The sequence below is a fragment of the Procambarus clarkii genome, chromosome 45 (genome assembly GCF_040958095.1).
Source record: "Procambarus clarkii isolate CNS0578487 chromosome 45, FALCON_Pclarkii_2.0, whole genome shotgun sequence".
Lineage (NCBI taxonomy): Eukaryota > Metazoa > Arthropoda > Malacostraca > Decapoda > Cambaridae > Procambarus > Procambarus clarkii.
In genome coordinates this window covers 2,100,792-2,106,953 of record NC_091194.1, presented here as the reverse complement: position 1 = coordinate 2,106,953, position 6,162 = coordinate 2,100,792, and positions in this window count along the sequence as shown.

The window sequence follows — 6,162 nt, the reverse complement described above, 5'->3', positions numbered from 1 at the left end:
TCTCCTGTCCCACTCTCTAAACACTGAAACTAGTATTAACTCTATGGAAAAAACAATCTCTAATTCAGACTTGGCTTCATAAAAATAGCAGGAGTGGGTTGGTAGTGGCTAGAGATGCAGGTATTTCTTAAGGTAGCACCGGATTGGCCACAATGCCACACTAATAATAATAATAACCAATATTAAGGAATTAATAATAAATTTATAAAATATTTCTGAGGACAGGATTTCAATAATTTCATTGTAGATATTTGTTACTCTTTCTAAAAACAATCACACATTGATGGACAAGAAGAAAAAATAAACATTCTTACATTTTAAACATTAGACTATCAAAGTTTACATACACTGAGAGTTTACTTTAGTCCTGGACTAAAGTATTCTTTCTGGCTGGTCAGTAAACTATTGTGACCTTAATAAACTTCCAGAGGTTGATAGGTCATTAATATACATTAGCCAATACAGATGGATGGAGAGTACTGCATTATCTTATTACTATTTAGTTTACATACAAGAAGGCACAATGAGTTGTGCATAATAATTCATGCCTGTTTATGTCTGTGTTCCCGGTTCCTTGATCTGTTACTCCTTCCACCAGTAGGAAATGGTACAAATGTCAGCTGTTCCTGCGAACCATTGACTGTACTCTACGCTTCCTTGCCGTCACCACCTTGACGCACAAACTCAAGGACGTATTTTACGCAACTGTTGTGGAGGGCGTCGTGTAGTGTACCGAGGGAGTTCGTAGACGTGATGTACCGAGGTAAACTGTCTCTTAGTTGAGAGGACGGGTTGCAATTTAACCTGTTGGCCGGCATGACAGGCAAGACAGCTTAATTGACGTCACAATTGCACTGGAATATACGATGTCAACATACATTCCATCCTCGAGTGATGCTCGTCCAAGCCTCGCCCGACCCCAAAGATGTATTCATAAATTTCAACATAATGTGAATTCAAAATTGTCATTGAGAAAGTTTTATTTAAAATGATTTCCTGGGAAGCTGAATTTAATATTTTTCTCTGTATCATATAATCAATGTGATTTCTAATGGATTGATAGTTCTTCCAGAGGTGGTACTTTAATGTTAGTTTTTTTTTTTACTCTCATTGTCATTCTATTTCTTTTCTAGTCATTTAGTACTTTTCTAATCCTTTTTCGTTTCACTCTCCTTCTTGTCATGTTCGTGTTCATTGATGGAATTAACATTTTGAATTCCTTTTCTGGTCTTAAAGTGGACCTGTAGGTGTCGTTCGAGTGACTTATGCTTGTGATGTCAGTCACCCAATCTATTGTCTCGTGATTAAAGTCCCCCATTATATGGGTTTGAGTTTCCGCTGCTGCATTGATCACATTATGCAGGTCAGTAACTTCCTCTGCTGTTGCTGTTGCTGTAGCATACTTCCACTGTCAAATGGCTACCGATTGATGAAGATTAAGCCACCCTAGAGGTGGCAGGGGCATGAGTAGTCCGTAAAATTAACTACTATTTTCAACTAGTATATATCCTACATGAGGACAGGTGGCTCTGTGATGCTAGTGCGTAGTGACTGGTTCTCCATCATGTCGAGGTTTGGTGGTGCTAGTTTTTTGTGACTCGAATATAAAGTAACATAGTGCCATAGTGAATCCTGAATGTAATTGGTAGTATATTGACTGTATCCAAAAACCTCAGTACCCCATCAAAAATTAGATTTTTTAAATAACTTTTTCCTTATTAGACTCTCTTTTTTAATATTTGAAGGGATAAATATACTACTAAGAATACTTAAAATAACTATAACTGCAAGAATAAACATTAAAATCTAGTGTTTATTTATAAGAGAATTCGGTGATTTTATATTTGTATGTTTATATCAAAAAGCTTTTTACATGTCAGCAGTAATCATAGATTAGGTTCTGTATTAAATTAATTAATTAAGCTTACATGTCCGTCTTCAAATTTTGAAATAATTATTATAAAGTTAAACACAACTCAAAATTTAGAGAATACAGCACTCATGCTGTGCCAGGTAAGTCCACTATAGGCTCACCATAGTCTGTGCTATTTTGGAACTTATTGGCCAGAGTAGCAGAATATAATATATATATAATATATATATATATATATATATATATATATATATATATATATATATATATATATATATGTCGTACCTAGTAGCCAGAACTCACTTCTGAGCCTACTATGCATAGCCCGATTTGCCTAATAAGCCAAGTTTTCATGAATTAATTGCTTTTCGACTACCTAACCTACCTAACCTAACCTAACCTAACTTTTTCGGCTACCTAACCAAACCTAACCTATAAAGATAGGTTAGGTTAGGTTAGGTAGGGTTGGTTAGGTTCGGTCATATATCTACGTTAATTTTAACTCCAATAAAAAAAATTGACCTCTTACATAATGATATGGGTTGCTTTATCATTTCATAAGAAAAAAAATAGAGAAAGTATATTATTTCATGAAAACTTGGCTTATTAGGCAAATCGGGCCTTGCATTGTAGGCTGAAAAGTGAGTTCTGGCTACTAGGTACGACATATATATATATATATATATATATATATATATAGTTTAAAAAATAATAATATATAATATACATATAATATATATAATTGTATATATAAATATATTTGTATATAGTATATTAGGCAGTGATGTGGTGGAGGCTGATTCCGTACACAGTTTCAGATGTAGATATGATAGAGCCCAGTAGGTTCAGGAATCTGTACAGCAGTTGACTGACAGTTGAGAGGCGGGACCAAAGAGCCAGAAACCCCCCCCCCCCCTTCAGCACAACTAGGCGAGTACACACACACACACTTTCGTAATCACAGGGTTTGGGTTTTCCACATATATCATAATATGGCGACAACACAGCCCCTCAGTGTTCAGAACTGTCTGTATTGTGTATGTTCACCCCCGTATCGTTCATGTTCAACCCGTACGTTCACCGCTATGTTAGGTTCATTTCATTGTAGCATTTCCTTGTAACTCATGCCTCATAGTTCTGGGACTAGCCTAGTGGCAAACCTTTGGTCTTTTTCCAGCTTAGTTCTGTGCTTCACAAGGTACGGGCTCCATGCTGGGGCCGCATACTCCAGAATTGGTCTTACATATGTGGTATACAAGGTTCTGAATGATTCCTTACACAGGTTCCTGAAGGCAGTTCTAATGTTAGCCAGCCTCGCATACGCCGCCGATGCTATTCTTTTTATGTGGGCTTCGGGAGACAGGTTTGGTGTGATATCAACTAGATCGTTCTCAGTCCGTTTCATGGAGGACTTCATCTCCCAATCGGTATCCTGTTTCTGGCATCTAGTACATGGTAAACATCTTCAGTAATGTGATAGTATGTTCTCTGGAAGTGTTCCAGCAGCATGGAGGGGTGCCAACGTTGTGTCAATTTCTAAAGTGGGACAGAGATAGCTACACTTTAATAATTATCAAATTAGCTAAACATCACTTGTGAAGAATGTACTTAAAAAATTAATAGCAAATTCAATTTATCATACTGAAAATAATAAGCCTTAGTTCATTAGATTTGTATTATCAGTCATTAAAGAGAGAACATTCATATTTTAGCAAAATGTCATAAAGTAATATTTTGTGAGGAACAATGTCAAGGTTTTGGTCACTTTGTGTCATGTAATATAGCCATCTGGCGAGTTCTTGGAAATGTTGTGAAACTTAGTTATGTACCTAGGTGGAAATGCCCATTGTATCAAAGCTTGCCATCATGGGAGAGGGAGAGGTGCTTCCTTTCCTACATTCTGCTGCAGTACCTGGAACACAAAACCTCTTGAAAGCGACTTCCTGACCTGCCTTCTGTCCTAATACTGGGAACAACGCAAGAGGTTCAGATATACTTCGTGGCCCACCTGTCCCGGTACAGGTGTCTCACGAAGTACGGCGGCTCATATTGATATCCATTCAAAATGACTCATGTGTCTAACTTTCACTGGAAATAGTCCATCTATCCCGCGTCGATTTTGTTTCTGTAATTTGTTCCATGAATTTCCAAACCAGTATTTACACTGGTCATGGAATATGCTTGATATCTGGAACGTCTCTCTCTCTCTCTCTCTCTCTCTCTCTCTCTCTCTCTCTCTCTCTCTCTCTCTCTCTCTCTCTCTCTCTCTCTCTCTCTCTCTCTCTCTCTCTCTCGCCCAGCCATGCGTCGCTGAGACTGGTGCACCTTTTCTGACGTTCCCCGCTCGTCAAAGGCGAGAGGAACGTACAGACGTTGTACTGTTTGACCTTCACAAGTGGGTTACATTTCCGCATCTGGTGTCCTCAAGATACTGTCCTGTAAAATGCTACAGATGGGATCAGCGATCTTGTTAATGAACATGTTAATAGTTATCGTGGGTGTACTCCTTGATAATAAGCAGTAAATGTGGATACAGTTTGTTATCTTGGATCTTCGGCTGGCCGCAGAGGACGATTCTTAGAGAGTTTGCTTTGGACTTGGATTTAACGCCTATCAACCTGTGAAAGGTTATTAAGGCCACTACAATAGTTTACTAACTAAACAGCAAGTATACTTTAGTCCTGGACTGTCTAGGACCGAAGTAAACTCTCGGTGTTTATAAAACGATAAGAGGGGTACACTTCTCGGTGTATACCTCCTTCCTGAAGTGTCTTCATATAAAGGAGTACAGGTTATAAGAAAATGTATTGAATGGGGTTGTTTGAAAATGTTTTTTATGTCGTACATAATAAAATACAGGTTAAAATTTTAAAAAATAAGGGAGAGATAAACTTTAAACTTTCTCTTATTTAAATAGAGTGTAGTTCTTCGGTGAACCTATACAAAATGCTTACATAAACCTGTTGTGAATTGGTATCTTTAAAAGCCTAACGTGTTTGTTTTGTTTTTTTCTACAGGTACAGTATACGGAGGAACCAGCAAAGCTCTCTATCACACACCGGTAAGTAAGGCAGCCTTGTCGTCCTAGCTTGCATCAGTTGTATCTCTGCATGGCATATGAATTAGGTGGAAACATGTCTTTATTTTAGTCAGCCAAGCATTCCAATGCTAGGGTTCACAGCAACATAGGTACAAGTCACATGTGCATACGGTTTCCCTCAACCCAACCTATGCCCAAAGATTTTGACAATCTAAAAATGAGCTTTTATGTTACCGTTTGTGCATGCTTTGGCATTACCCCTTTAACATACGTGTGGGGTTTGCGGAGGCGTGCCTGCGTCCATCTCATGTGTCTTCCGTGGTGAACTTTGTGTGTATATATATATGGTGAAAGATGTTGATCACACAGCACCGCTCCTGTGCCAGGTAAGTCCACTACGGCTCACCATAGCCCGTGCTACTTGCCCCGCTCCTGTGCCAGGTAAGTTATGGGCTCACCATAGCCCGTGCTACATAGAACTTGTTCCGAGTAGCTGAATCTATAACAACAACAACGTTAATCACAGCTGTCGTAGTTTGGCGGCCCTTTAACGGTGAGTGGCAGGTATTGACCACAGAGGCTTTGCACTACACAATACATAACACCATTGTCCGTCTGTGGAAAATGTATTGGAAGTTTACTTTCTATATTTCCGGAGGACATAATGTTGATGGACCGCGAAGCGCTCAACGTTTCCGTCCGAGGATGTGTGGGTTGTAAGTGGGACCATAGTGCGTTGAGGACAGTCGCCAGCGAGGAAACTACGCCTCATTTGATATCTAGTTCAGTGCCAGGATTCACGAGGCATTTACTAATGGGTAAATAGTGGTTTGAAAATAGGGTTGTTAATTTGTGGAACAAATTACCGTGTAAAATAGACGTGAGATCGCTAGATTACTTTAAGGCGGTCCCCAGCCTTTTTTGGAGCGGCTCTATTATCTAATTCTAAAGAGACTCCCCATTCTAATTAAGGGTGTCGCGACCCACGATTGGGAACCACAAGTATATGAATGAGTTTGAATGGATATCAATAAGAGCTGCCTCGTATGGGCCAAGAGAACTTTAACAATTAACTAATTTATTCCTACGTTCTTGTGTCATCCGCAACACTTATATCGTCCATGATGGTATTTACTAAACAGTTTAAGAGCTTCAAAGTTCTAAGAGATCGGCTTCAACTGCAAGTTATTGTGTGGACGACCTTGTAGTGCTTCAGAGCTCCTAGACTGCTTGGTAAGCAATCTGTCCT